At 38.9% G+C, this 15,683-nt stretch overlaps 1 protein-coding gene and 1 long non-coding RNA gene across 19 annotated transcripts in view; one reads left to right on the top strand and one right to left on the bottom strand.

Annotated features, from left to right (window-relative positions):
* The window catches only part of acot7 (acyl-CoA thioesterase 7), a 151,773-nt gene that overhangs the window by 52,539 nt on the left and 83,551 nt on the right, over positions 1-15,683 (top strand).
* LOC141375928 (uncharacterized) lies at positions 8,385-15,118 on the bottom strand. Its single transcript, XR_015498505.1, has 3 exons — positions 14,727-15,118; positions 13,299-14,422; positions 8,385-13,090 (listed from the first exon to the last, which is right to left on the bottom strand). It is a non-coding gene; the product is annotated as an uncharacterized LOC141375928 (long non-coding RNA).

Genomic DNA, 15,683 nt, shown 5'->3' with positions numbered 1-15,683 from the left:
CACAGATTTCTTCATGTAAACAACATACCCACAATAAACCATCAAGATCCTGGCTTGACAGCCATATTTATAACAGAAATTAAAACACAGGCATGTTAATTACATTTAAATTTCAAAACAATCAATGCCAATAAATAAAACATTGATTTCCAAGTTGGATTCTAAGCGGACTGCAAAAAAATGCCAAAATACAGGAATTGCAGATATGGAAAATGAAAAATTATAATAATAAACTATAGAATACAAACTGTTGCACTCACTGTAAAGTTTTATTTCTGTGAGTTGAGAACATTAATTATAGAGTAGAAACAATTTTGCTTAATCCTCCTTTACATTCATCCAGTTGCTAAGACTAGGAGTATCCTGCAAGTGCACAGAGACTCCCAAATGCCCGCAAATAAATGATAATTTCTCGCAAACCGGTCGTTAAATACATTGCACACCCCTCTCCCCCGCATTCCTCCTAGCTCTTCAGGTAGCCTATGTCGCGCGCAACTTACCCCCACCGTCCTTCAGGTACGTCTCGTGCGCACACGCCCCTACTCAGATACGTCGCTCACTCCACCCCTGACACCCCTCAACGGGCCTGACACAGACACACACACACAGACACACACACACAACGCGCGGCGGATGTTTTGGCCCCAACGGCCTTCCATACTGGAGCGACTCCCCTCAGATTCAACACGCATGATCACGTTCATCAAATTTGCTTAAACTAAGCATCCTAAAGTATTCATGTATTTCACAAGGATTCTGACACAACAACGCGAAGCATACGCTTTCGTTTAATGAGGAAACACGCTAAACTTGGAGGGCTCATGCTGAAAGGCAGAGTAATGCCCTGTCTTTGACAGCTCGCGACTTCACCAGAGACTTTCTGAGTACATTTACATAAGACATCAATACTCCGATTTTAATATGATTAAGATAATACTCTTATTAAAAGTCTACTGTGTAGCCTAAGCAGTGATTTTATTACCTTAAAGGAACACCGAGTCACGAAATGTGGAGAATTTTCTTTCTGTTCGCCATGCGGTATCAACTTACAACAGAAGTCGAAAGTTAAAAATGAAACACCTGAAATTGCATGAAACTTTGGAGAGCCTGGTGATGCGACTAATTGTTTTATACTGAAACTTGCCTTCAAAAAGTGCTTCCTTGGTCTTATCCACATTTCTTGCATGTTAGACACACGTCCACCACAACAGGAAGTAAAAAAAAACCTGCAACTGCGTTAATTGCGTTAATTTTTTTTAAAGCATTAATCATTTAAAATTAATCGCATGCGTTAACGCACTAATTTTGAAAGCGCTAATATATATATATATATATATATATATATATATATATATATATATATATATATATATATATATATATATATATATATATATATATAAACCACTGCCTCCATGCCATCTTCATCTATGTGGCCTTTTTTTACACCTAAAAAGAGCTTGATTGGCTGGTTTAGGTGTGCTTAATTGGGGTTGGAACTAAAATATGCAGGAGACTGGCCCTTCAGGACCGAGTTTAGACACCCCTGTGTTAGACGATGTGCCAGGGTGCAGACGTATTTTTCCATCCTTGTGCATTCGGACATGCCCTTAATTCTTTTGCACCATGTGCTTTAGACTTTGCGCCTAGATCGTTAAAATAGAACTCTAGATCTTTGCAATTAAACATCGCAAGCCTTTGAATTACTCTACCCAAACTTGTAGTCTGTTTGTTTAAATGTCTTGGAGAAGTCTGTTAAAATACAGACATGAGACGCTTCGTTTTTTAGATTTTGCTCCAAGATACTTTTTTGTAGTAATTGGCACATTCCATGTTGATTGTTTATAGGTGGCACTGTTGAGCAATTTTGCTACATTGATTTCTGGAACCCGTGTCAGATGATAATATTTTCTACTTCTATCATTTGCGCAAAGTAATAGAGCTGTTTTTTTGAGCACTCTTTTGCTCTGTCTCACACACACATACTGGCATCTAAACGCACACAAACATGCCTTTCAAACTTGACCAAAACTCTCGACAACCTTTACTGGCTGCCGTGTCTTTAATATGGAGTAAAATTATGCGTTTTCTTGTCTCTGTTGGTCAAACGGCAATGACGAGAAGCACTCGACTAGCTTATTCCAAAGAGGTACGATCTCGATTAGTCTAAGTAGACACTCCAAAATTGGCATTTTAAACAGTTAAACTAGATAGTATAAGATAACACACACAGCCGCGTAAAGAATGCTGTTTTCACATCGTTTACAGGTAGCTCACGTGCTCAGTATACTGGATCAGTTCAGTATGCTCCTCATGTTACATAACTGCCCCCTGCTGGCCATGTATTTCTTGTGTGAGACCATGTTGTGGTTTCACGCACTTTACTGCTGTGAGGGTGCCGTAGGTGAAGACATGGAGGCGGATTGAATCCAAAAGCTGGAGGTTTATTAAACAAACAGCTAGCATTAAACAAAGGCAGAATCGTGATCATGAACAAGGCAACGACAAGCAAAGAAATAGGCAGTCTGAAAAGGCAAACAAGGCAGAGTACAAAATCCAAAAACAGTAGTCAAAACAGCAGGTTAAAGTCATAACACAATGGCAGAAACAGCAGTAGGAAAAACGCCTAGTAGGCAGTGAAACTGGCAATACTTCGCAATGAACACACATAAGCAGTGTGCTTATATATGGTGGCTACCAGGAAGTACCACAGAGGAAGTACCCAGTCAATATTCGGGAGAGAGCTCCCTCTGGTGGGCGGATGAATGGTAAGCTGCCATATTCGTTAGAACTGCAGAGGTGTGCAATTTCTCTTTAAAACACTCGCACGTTCTCAGTAGCCATATCTGTTAGTATTCGGCCATGTTTAGGCCTTAAAATCTTCAATTTACTTCAAAGAAGCAGAAAAACAGAATAATAATTAACAGAGCAATTCCCAGAGGGCAACAATAGCCTTCTTCCTTCTCATTGCTTGTAGCATTTCAAACGTCCACAAAAAGCAGCAGTGTGTGTGTGTGTGTGCAAATTTGCGCACCCGTAAAAACATCAGGGATAATGAATGGCTCAATTACACCAACTTAATATTCTGCTAACAAGGAGCGTTCAGGATAGAAAACCCTGAATTGCCTGCTGTCTGAGCTGGATCCATCAACAGCAAGTGTTTGTTCTTATCATCTCCTGCACTCATCTTGTGCCTGCTGTTTCTGGCTAATGGTGTTCTTGAGGATGGAATGATGGCGTCTAAAACTGATCTAATTCATTCGCCCTTGCTGAATACAGAAGATTGGTTTGAGACAAATTGCGCCATGCTGAGGTAATTCGGTTAATGGTTAGTTGAAAAGGACAGAAGAGGTGACTCCAGGGGCGGCAGTTTAATTTTTATGTAAGATGATAAAGTGCGATAATAAAGTGATTTGAGTCATAAAGTAAGAGTTAAATGAAGGTCAGGGAATGAGCCAACTCAGGCAGGCGAGATGTTCATTGCTTGTTAACAATGCCATTAAAATAATTATGATTTAGTGCGGTGGCTGTCGCTCGACATACTTGGCTGAGTCTGCTTCTTGGAGGTGCTGTGTGTAGATTTTTACAGTATACTTGTTTGACACAAATGCCTAGTGTGCGTAACTAAAATTCACAAGTCAATGCATGCTCATTTGAAGTTTCTTCTTCTCTTTGTTCAATTCAATTCAATTCAGCTTTATTTGTATAGCGCTTTTACAATGTAGATTGTGTCAAAGCAGCTTCACATAAATGGTCATAGTAACTGGAACAGTGTGGTTCAGTAACTGGAACAGTGTGGTTCAGGTTTTAGTGTTTAAGTTCAGTTCAGTTCAGTTTAGCTCAGTTCAGTGTGATTTAATCATTACTGAGAGTTCAAACACTGAAGAGCAAATTCATCGATGCGTAGCTCTACCAATCCTGAACCATGCGAGGCAGTGGCGACAGCGGAGAGGGAAAAAAAACTTCACCTGATGGGAGTGAAGAAAAAAAACCTTGAGAGAACCAGACTCAGTTGGGCATGACCATTTTAATTTCTCCGCTGGCCAAAAGTCTTGTGCAGAACTTCATTCGCCGTGGTTTATGCTGGAAGATGGCCTCAATGAAGACTCGTCTGTCCCTGGAGCGTCGCTGGAATCAGACAGATGTTCTCCACTCCCCACGACCATCAGCGCAGCAGCAGCTCAGGATATGGCCTGGTCCCGGATATGGAATCCTTGGGATCATCACGTCGCTGGTCTTGGATCCAATCAGTGACTCCGCCTAATCTGAGGACCTCGGGATGAGTATCCCCAGGTGAAAATAGAGAATAAAGAGAATAATTAGCGTAGCTGCTGTTCATAGTGTAAAAGCAAGATGCAGAAGCCAGTGTGGAACCCGCTAGGTGATGCATTGAGTGTATGCTTTACTGAACAGATAGGTCTTTAATCTAGTTTTGAACTGGGAGAGTGTGTCTGAGCCTCGGACGTTATCAGGAAGGCTATTCCAGAGTGTAGGAGCCATGAAAGAGAAGGCTCGACCTCCTTTACTTGATTTTGCTATTCTAGGTACTACCAGAAGCCCTGAATTTTGAGATCTTAAAGAGCGAGTTGGTTCGTAGCGAGACAGAAGGTTGGTTAGATAATCAGGAGCTAGATTATTTAGAGCTTTATAGGTGAGAAGTAATATTTTAAATTCAATACGAAACTTAACAGGCAGCCAGTGTAAGGAGGATAAAATTGGGGTTATATGATCATATTTTCTAGACCTTTGTCTGGTGGTCTCTGACAAATATAGCTGATAAATTGACTAATAGTTTGCAACACCTCCTCTCCTCGATTTGGTATTACTCTGAGGGGGGTCTACAGAATTTTGGCTGTACTGAATAAACACTCTCTTAAAACAAATTAAATCAAGTGTACACTTTTTATTTTAGCTATGTGTAAAGTTCTCATAAAAAACAACAACAAAGCATCAATCACAAAATAAATAAATAAATAAATAAAATAAGGCATTTTAAAGTCAGAAACAAGATAGTCTAAGAAAAAAGAAAGTCTGTGACCACTTAGAGCACTTGAGAGCGATGCAAATCCTTACGATGTCCTGTGACTCCTTCAAAGAGAGGTGGTTGTTTGTAGGACAGCAGTCAAGTTGCCCTGATTAAGTGAGATTGTTGCTCCCCTAGAAGTTGGTTAACTTAGCTTCTTCAATGAGAAACAGCAAGCCAACATACGCACAGCAACATATAAACAGTCCTTCTAAAACAAGCAAACAAAAAATTACAAAAATAACTAGAGGTGTGAACCTATACTGGTCTCACGGTTCGATTACGATTATCATGCCTTCGATTCGGTTCAATTTGATATCACGGTGCATTGACGATGCTTTCTATATACAGTGATATATTTTAGGGGGGAGGCTATAACAAGCTGTCTGTATAAACACACAGACACACAGCACCACACTGCCTTTCATTCACATACATACACAAACATAGACAGCACCAAACAAACAAACACACTCACACACACACACACTTAAGCCCTCGAAACAGGGAGAGCTCGCGCTGAGCGGAGCAGAAAAAAAAAAACGAAAAAAAAGCACTTTTCCGATGGTCCCTTACTGAGAGCTCCACTCAGCGTGAGCACTCCCCGCTAAACGCATATTGCAAGGGCTTAAACGGAGCAGTGGTCGTAATGTTGAGTGAAAAAAAAAAGAAAAAGACAGCTGTGAAACATAACCAGCTTTGTCTTTTTGTAGGAAACACACTTTAGATCTTTTTAGGGTAAGAGGTTTTTGAGTTATTGCCGCTATAACTGAATGTGTCAGGAATATCGAAAAAACAAAACCAACTTAACCGCGCTCATTTTTGGCACCCTCCTGGATGTACAGCACCCTTAGCATTTGCCTATGCTGCCTATTCCACCGTCAGGTGTTAAACCATATTCTGTGACCATCGAGTCACAGAATATGGTGTAACACTGGCGCTCACCTCCCTCGCGCATAGGAGATAAATGGCGTCAGTACATTATAACCGGTTATGGTTATTACTGAACCAATACCGAGTTGTCCGCGTCTGCATCAGGGTGCACCGAAAAAACAATTAATTTTGACGCCCCTATTGTATTTGCAGCAGCTTAACATCCACAACTTCACGCACTGGGTTAAATTAGGTTTTACAGTCTCCTTTGCTTTTATCGTTTCTGTTCAGCGGAGGGAACTCAACCAACCCCGTGACGTCAGACACAGCGGCATTCTAAGATGGCGGCGCCCTAGGTCTAAAATCTATAGTAAAACACGCCATTTTCTGCTAAACGATTACAATAATCGAGTTTGTTCAATATATTTTCATTTAAGTGGAATCCAATGTACAAAATAAGGTTGAACTTGACTGAGTGCTCCATTTTCCCTTTAAAGTCAGAATGAATGTACAATATCTTAATTCTATAATATGGCCTTTATTTTCTTTAACAAAAAAACAAACACACTGCAGTAGCAAAATGATAATAAGAGACAGTGATGTAAAATATATATATATATATATATATATTATAATAGTTATCTGAGTTTAAGCTAGTTCGCTATGCAGATTTTGCTATTTAGGTATGTTTTTTTTTTTGATTGATAGGCAGTTCAATCAGTCATATGAGCAGACCAGTGTAAGAGAAAATAAAATAACACATTTCCCCCTAAGCTCTCTCTCTCTGTCTCTCTCTCTCTCTCTCTCTCACTCTCTCACAGCTGTGTCTTTATGCAAGGACGTTTGGCTTACACACATGCGCACACTCTTGCTTTCTGCCTTCACCGTCTGTTTCCACGTCTGCTTTTCCCCATTGCGCATGATGAAAGCAGACCAAAGCTACTGAATATCCTGAATGGGTTTCTAAAGGATCAGAGGCAGCCTGTTTTGTCAGAGGGAAGAGGGAGGTCCTTGGGTATATGCCTGACCCTTGGCAACCTCTGTTACACCACACAAAGCAAGATGACAGCTGTGATTTCCCTCCTTTTCCCCGCTTTCTCATTTCCTTCTTCATAGTATTTGTCTCATTCATAACTTCAATGGCATTCAGATTAATAACTTTCTTTTTTTTTTTTTTTTTGCGAAGGTGTATTTGATTTTTCTATCTCTCTCGCCTTTTGTGTGCTGTAAATGAAGAGTCGATTCTGGAATGAAAATCTGTCATCACATCCTTGCATTGTTTCAGACATATATTCTGTAAAGCTGTAAAATGTCAGTTGTGCACAGAGCAATCTGCATCTCAAACGTATTAGACAACACATGCATCTAATACTTTTATGCAATGGTTTGCTTTCAAGCACTTAATATAAAGCATGTCTCATATTTAAAGAGATATTTCAACCAGTAATGAAAATTACATCGTTAATTTCTCATTATGTTATTCCAAACCTGACTTGTAGGCTCTGTTTTCAACTGGTCACTTGCGTTTTCTCTGATTTGTGAAAACTAGGGGTGTAACAGTACTTTTACTCCCGAATCGTCATGGTAAAAGGGTCACGGTTCAGTTCACGCTCTCTCAAGACAAATACATTCAGTCCAAACATGCAGACACTGGAGTAAGACAGAAAACAATAAAGGAAAGTGCAGGAGCCATTCACAAAGAATGCGTCTTTGCACCTGAAAACACAAGACATTGCGTTTAGGACAGGTTCTGCCATGTTGCCATTGTCATGCCAAATTGCTACCCTGTAAACAGAAGCACGCAACACTGGTCCTACTTCCGAGTTTTGTTGATTTGTTTACTGCTTTGGAACTGACAGTATGACAAATGACCACTGCTATGGGTTAAAGTTAAGAACGTTTTAACTTCACATGGCATTGGCGTCTAAAAAACGTGGTGTTGCAAATGACACAAGTGTATAAGGGTCACGCATGTCCGTCAAACAATAGAAATAAAAGATATTGTCTCACCTTGTGAGCTCGTAAGATAATCGGTGAGTAAGAGTGCCTTCTCTGCACACATAATATTAAACAGTTGTTGTCCTCTGCACCTGATGTTATGGATGGATACAGTGCTAGAATTATTATTAAAAGAGAGTTTGGTTAAATTCAATACTTAATTCTTGTTTACATTTTTAGAGAAGTAAAATACACTCATTTTATTAGGTACACCTTACTAGTACTGGGTTAAACCGCCTTCTTTTTGCCTTCAGAACTGCCTTGATACTTCATGGCATAGATTCAACAGGGTACTGGAAATATTCCTCTGAGACTTTAGTCCTTATTGACATGATAGCATCATGCAGTTGCTGCAGATTTGTTGGCTGCACATCCATGATGTGAATCTCCCGTTCCACCACATCCTAAAGGTGCTGTACAGTGAACTCATTTTCATGTTCAAGAAACCAGTCTGAGATGATATCGCTTAATGACATTGCGCTTGCCTGCTGGAAGTAGCCATCAGAAGATGGGTACACTGTGGTCATAAAGGGATAGACATGGTCTGCAACAATACTGACCAAAGGTAGGCTGTGGTGTTGACAGGATGCTCAGTTGGTACTAACGGGCCCAAAGTTTGCCAAAAAATATCCCCCACACCAATACACCACCACCAGCCTGAACCGTTCATACAAGGCAGGATGGATCCATGCATGTTGTTGTCGCCAAATTCTGACCCTACCACCCTACTGACCCTACCCCAACTCGAAGTTTGAAGTGTTGTGCATTCAGAGATGCTCTTCTGCAGACCTCAGTTGTAACGAGTGGTTTTTGAGTTACTGTTGCCTTTCTATCAGCTGGAACCAGTCTGGCCATTGTCCTCTGACCTCTGGCATCAACAAGGCATTTGCGCCCACAGAACTGCCGCTCACTGGATATTTTCTCTTTTTCAGACCATTCTCTGTAAACCCTAGAGATGGTTGTTCGTGAAAATCCCAGTAGATCAGCAGTTTCTGAAATACTCAGACCAGCCCGTCTGGCAATAACAACCATGCCATGTTCAAAGTCACTTAAATCACCTTTCTTCACCATTCTGATGAACTGCAGCAGATCATCTTGCCCATGTCTACATGCCTAAATGCATTGAGTTGCTGCCATGTGATTGGCTGATTAGAAATTTGGGTTAACGAGCAGTTAGACAGGTGTACCTTATATAGTGGCCAGTGAGTGTGTAGAAATCTGGGTTTCAACACAAAGTTCTGAAGTGGTTTGAGCGTTTGGGTTTATATCCTTGTCAAATGCATTTCAGAGGACATTTGCACCTGTTTTTATCAAGGTCAGATAACTATCCAATCTGAAAAATCTAAAAAGTAAAAAAAAGACGTGTAAAGCGACCAGTTGTAAAAAAAAAAAGTCTTTTAGACTACTTGGATCATGCACATATCAAACAGAATCTCACTGCGTGGCATGAGCTGTTCCCGACTCATTTACACTTGTCATTTATTGCAAAGTTTATCCAAACAAATCTTCTGAATTAAATTGAAGACGGAGCTACAGTTATATGCTTCAGAGTAAAATATGTGGGGGCTGAGCAAAGGTTTTAAAAATTCAGAGCTCAATGACTTAGCTATGTGACAGGTTGCTATGAATAGCTTGTCTTGTGTAGGCATTATGCGTGGGAAAGTTTTTTTTTTTTTCATCTTTTAACAGTTTGGTAGAATCTGAATTTGTCATCTCACATGGCCACTATGCGCAGGTCTCACTTAGACACATCAGAGAAATGTATCATGACAAAAAACGTGTATAAACGATCAAAAGTCAGTTTTATGTAGTGTAATTGTTGTTTGATTTTCATTGGCTTCCCATCCATTTTAGAATTGAGTTTAAAATTCTTCTGTTTGTGCCTACACAATTTGACGCCTATCTATAAGATTTCCTGCATCCCTGTAACCCTCCAAGATGTTTGAGATCTTGTAATCTTTAAGGGTTCTGTATGTTTTTGACTCTTTCAGAGCATTAAAAACACCATAATTTGTTTGAAGATATTTAAGAAACTTGCTAAGTGAACATTCTTGTTTATCTAAAAACAATGCTGAAGTCAGATATTCTGCTTTGAAAAAATGCCAGAACGTCTTGGTTCTTTTAACCCACCCAATGCCAGTATTTCAGCACCCCGGGTTGCCTTGATGGAAAATCATGTATTTCATTCATTCATTCATTCATTCAGAAAGGCAGAAAGGCTTCAAAGTATGCGTCCGCGACCAAAAGTGGACCTCTGGTAGACAGTAGCAGATTCCGAAAGGAGATGCAGATTAAGAGTTCCACATGAGGTTATTAATTAGCAAATCATATAAATATTACGAACGTAAACATAAGGTGAGCAGGTTAAATTGTAACTCTGTGTCCTAACAACATGCTGCGTGACGAGATTTACAGTGAATTCTGACCAATCAATAAGCAGTTTAGGAACTATGTTCAACAATATCTGGCCAATGAGAGATGTGGATTTTGTCAGATGACTGCATTTTGATTCCCTTTTTACTATGGAGGGACGACTGCGCTGGCTGATTGTATCCCTGCTTTAGACAAACTATACATTTCGAGAATGAAGTGCGGCTGTGGCTGGAAAGCAATGTTTTAATGCATCGCTCGTCACTTCAGGAGGAGGCGTGAATTCATTTAGCTAAACTGCAACATAGTCATCTTGGGGAAATATTACCAACAATCCATCAGGTAATGTTTTTCCCTCTCTCTCTCTCTGGCTGTTTCTCAATATGCGTTCTTCAGCGGTCTTGCATCCTCGTGTTCTCGTGCAACGTCATCATCAGCTGCGTAAGTTCAGTTCCAATACTCAAGACCGCAAGTACGGAGGACGTGTGAAACTTCCCGGATGTGATCTTGATATCGAGGATCCACTGATGCAGACTTGAACACCGAACTCGCTCTGGAAGTCCCAGAAGTCATTGCGGCTGGAGGTGGGAAGCGCAAGCATTTTATTTAGATTTATTATTAAAGTTCAGAGATATCACTTATTTACCTCAGGAGTTTCCCTAAATGAAACGGTGAAAGTAAACATTAACATGAACATCTTAATAAAGGAATAAACACATTAAGGGTTGTTTGTTTGCTGAAATTCGTATTAAATTTTTTTTATTTATACTGTGCAGAGTATATTTATAATGTTTTTATGCAAAGTATATATTTTGAAGAGGGGGGGAACAATAAATCGTTGTATGAGTGCTGTAATATTTAAATAATTTCCATTTAAAACGTGTGAAGGTCACATGACCGTCAGGAAGAACGCAGCATCCCATTTCTCAAAGGAAGCGTTCTCTGCCCTCGCGGTCTCCTCAGTTCGTTCTTCCAAGGACACCTGGCATCGGATCATGTTCTCACCACAAACGAACCGCTCCAGGGTTCGTTTGAAAGCTTTTTTGATCTGCTTTTGTTGCGCACTCGAGTACGATTGCTATATTCACACCTGCCCAAACAAACCGCACCAAGAGGGAAAACAAACTAGTGCGATTCAACCGAACTAAATAAGGCAGGTGTGAAAGCACCCTAATTCTTGCAACATTTTTGAGATGATAGCATGCTGATTTACTGCTTACTGCTTTGACATGACTACCGAAATTCAGATCTGACTTCAGAATCACACCTTAAGACTAAAGTCTTAATTTAATCTTAATGCAGTTGTTTATTTATTATTTGTATTATTAGGATGGCGGTGCATCTGGCACAGCACTCTGAGCTACATGCAATGCAAATGCTGCCAGCTCGTCACATCCTCTAAATGCTATACGAGCTGAAGTTTTGGACTAGTGGCTGTTTACGTCTGCGTTCACATGGGAAACCATATGAGATTACAGAATAACACAGACTAAAAAAGCTGCCAGCTGAACTGCGGAGGCCTAAGCAATGTGTCTTCTGGGAAGAGTGTGTGTTTGGGGACGAGAGAACGAGTATGTGTGTTAATGGAGAGAGATGGAGTGTGTGCGTTTGAGGAGAGGAGGCATCGATAAAACTAACAGATGGGTGCATGAATGCATCTGGATTTCCTCCAGCCGAGCTCCAGCAGGAATGATTATAGAGAGCAGACAGGTTACATCCATCACAGATCAAGTGCGAGCGCGTTTATATCTGTGTGTGTTGCTCAGAGAGAAAGGCTGTGTGCCAATATGGCACTGTTGTATCTGTAGTAGGACGGTGGGAGTTTTGTGTGAGTAAAGCCAGATGAGTCTTTATCAGATATTAAGTGAATAAATATGTTAAATGGAAATATTCTGGGTTAAATACAACGTTGGTCAACAACTGTCGTATGTGGGTGTGTTGATATGCATTTACAACGAAAGTCTAGCAGTCTAGCATGCAGTTCTGCAAATTGATCTTGAGGCCCAATCCCTAATTTTACCCCCTTGATTTGTGCGGTCATATGAAAGGGTTGGGATGTGTCCCAATTCTCTTACAGTTGGAGATGTAAAGGGAATGGCCATATAGACTTTCAAACAGAACTCTTTCTGGAGCACACTACAAATAAATATGAGAGTTTTCTCTGAATACATCAGTTAAAGGTGCGGTATGTCTGTTTTTGACTCTTCTAAAGCATAAAAATACCATAATATGTTTGCAGATATTTAAGAAACATGCCAAGTGAGCATTCTTGTTTATCTGAAAAACATTGCTGAAGTCAGTTATTCTGCTTTGGCTGTTTTACATACAACTTAAATTAAATGGACTAATCCAAATCGGCACCATAGACATGCACCCTGTAAGTAGTTATCTTTTAAGAGCAATCACTATCTGTTCATTAGCTACTACAGCAGGGGAGTTCTCGAGATCTACCTGAGCTCAAACTCCCCTCTCGCCATGCAAACAGGAGGGAGCCCCGGGCTCGTGGATCTTATAAGCTCAGGGCTCTCTCCCGGGACAGCATACCAAACAAGCTTTATAATCAGTCATCAGCTAAGTGTGAACTCTTGAAGAATTTAAACAAAGTACCCATGTGCTTAAGTAGTATTCGATTTCGGTTAAAGCTTTGCTCTCTGACATTCACTAGTTTTATTTTGAAAGCAAAAGATAATGCTTTTTTTGATGAAAGCATTATTTTGCATGCCGGTTTATAGTTTAAAAGAAAAGCTAATGAGATTTCAGAATTTCTGCAGAGGGGAACATTTTTGGTGTTTTAAAATTCAATTTCAGAGGACTTTTTAATAATACCTTGACCGCAATCATCATTAAAACTGTCATTGTATAAAAGAGCCATGTGGAAAATTCTCCCCTAATTCTAGAGCAGCTTTCCTGTAAGTTCTTCTACAAATATGCAGGAGATATTCTTCTCCCTTTTCTAATGAGATTTCAGAATTTCTGCAGAGGGGAACATTTTGGCTGTTTTAAAATTAAATTTCAGAGGACTTTTTAATAATACCTTGACCGAAATGATCATTAAAACTGTCATTGTATATAAAAGAGCCATGTGGAAAATTCTCCCCTAATTCTAGAGCAGCTTTCCTGTAAGTGCTTCTACAAATACTGTATGCAGGAGATATTCTTCTGCCTGGACATTTAAGCAGATGCAAATATATCTCACAATTCGTTTCTATGGCAACACTTCATTACAAACCCTTTTCTATTATTGTCTTGTGATTAAAGAAGAGTGTGTAACACTTTGAAATGAGCTTCTGGACTTTGTTTATGTGCTGCTGGTACAGTTTTGTGAGTGTAGACAAAGTGGTCGATAATGTAGTCGAAAGAAAGAAAAAGTAGAACATGAAGAGCGCTAAATTGAACTGCAATATTTCATCATATATCGCAGTGGCTTTAGGGTCAGTCGGTTGACGGGAGAAATTTCGGGTAATCATCACAAGAAATCTAATCGTTGAACTGCTTGCCAGCAGCAAATTTAGCTCCTCTGGGACAGACTTTCTAATTGCTGTTTTTCCATTGAGTGCCCAGTTCTCCTTTAGCGTGAGCTGGGGAATCTTACATCATTCTTTGACAGCTCAGTTTAAGCCCCGGTATACTACTTTTCCATTTTTTTTTTTATTTGTGGTAAAAAGAAGTTTTAAATGACATTTGCAGTACTATATTGTTCGAGAACAGTGCTATTCATCCTCGCTAAGAGAGAGTTTAGATGAATAATAAATACAGTTGAAGTCAAAATTATTAGCCCTCCTGTATGTTTCCCTAATTATGTTTAAATAAAATTTTCACAATATTTCCTATAATATTTTTTTTTCTCTGGAGACCGTCTTATTTGTTTTATTTTGGCTAGAATAAAAGCAGTTAAAAAATTCAAACCATTTTAAGGTCAATATTAGGGCTGCACAATATTTCGTTTCAGCATCGATATCGCAATGTGTGAATCTGCAACAGTCACATCGCAAAATCTGCAATGTCAAATTGGCATTATAATAGCCAGCCACTACAGTTTAGAACGTGATTTGTGAAGTCTGCGCAAAATATAACCCCAATATAGTGGAAGGTTTTCGTTTGGAAGTGTTTCTAAATACCTGTGACTCTGTGAGATTTCAATCTAATTTAAACCAAAAACTTATGGTAACACTTTACAATAAGGTTCATTAGTTAATGCATTTATTAACATGAACTAATCATGAACAACACTTGTACAGCATTTATTAATCATAATTGAGCATTTACAAATGCATTGTTAACATCCAAGTCCATGCTTGTTACATCCATCATACATCCATCATACATAACATCCATGAGTTAACATAAACTAACAATGAACTACTGTATTTTCATTAACTAACATGAACAAATACAGTAGTAAATGTATTGTTCATTGTTTGTTCATCTTAGTAAATGCATTAATTAACATTAACTAATGAACCTTATTGTAAAGTGTGACCGAACTTATGAAGTTAAAGCTTTTAAAAAAAGATGTATTTTATTTATTTAAAAGGTCTTTAATGTGTTATTTTAAATATGACTGAATTTCTGTGCCTCAGTACTGTTAGATTCCGCAGAAAACCATATAAGATGATTTTTTTCATTTGCATCCTTGTTGTAATAGGCTTCAAAATTTGTTTATTATATTTAATGCAAATACTGCCCTACTAAATCAAATCAAATGTCTTTTATTATCACATCAGCAGCAGCACGTGTGCTATAATGAGTGAAAAGCTTAGGTGCTGGCTCCAGACAGTTCATAATACAGATACAGTGCAAATACAATGAGTGTGCAAAATACAGACAGTGCAAAATACAACAGCATACTCTTCAAAAAAACACAAAAAACTAACGAAAAAAAAAACACACATGTACACACACTGCATGATATATGCTGAACATGGACAAATATAAACCCAATCAGAGTAATGTTAAACTTTTTTTGCTCATGAGTTGTGGATAAAGGCTAAATTTTAATTCAACTAGACAAAAGAGAATGATAGAGATGTATTGCGTTGTATTTTTAAGCTATAATGTCAATGAAAACACAGCCAGAACTTAATATCATCTGCATGAACAGATGTCAGTGGAGCTCAGTGGTTTGACATGATTCAGAATCTTCACGTGCTTGTTGAAGCATACGCTTCAAATTTGACAATAAACATGATAAGTTAACAAAAGACACAATTAAACGTACCTTATGCGTTTTCAGGGTGGAGCTGAATAAATATGTAATCTATTAATCTTGCATTTTTGCATCATGAAGCACATGTGATGATCTGTGTTTACTTTTTCAAAATAAAAGTCCCACATACTTAGTAAGTTAAATGTAAGCTTTAAAATAACTAATGATGGATAACTATAACTGTTTTTTCACTAGAAAACGTTGTTGCTTATC

Source organism: Danio rerio, chromosome 8 (assembly GCF_052040795.2).
Source record: "Danio rerio strain M-AB ecotype USA chromosome 8, GRCz13ab, whole genome shotgun sequence".
NCBI classification, from domain to species: domain Eukaryota; kingdom Metazoa; phylum Chordata; class Actinopteri; order Cypriniformes; family Danionidae; genus Danio; species Danio rerio.
This window is presented reverse-complemented; position numbering and strand designations above follow the sequence as displayed.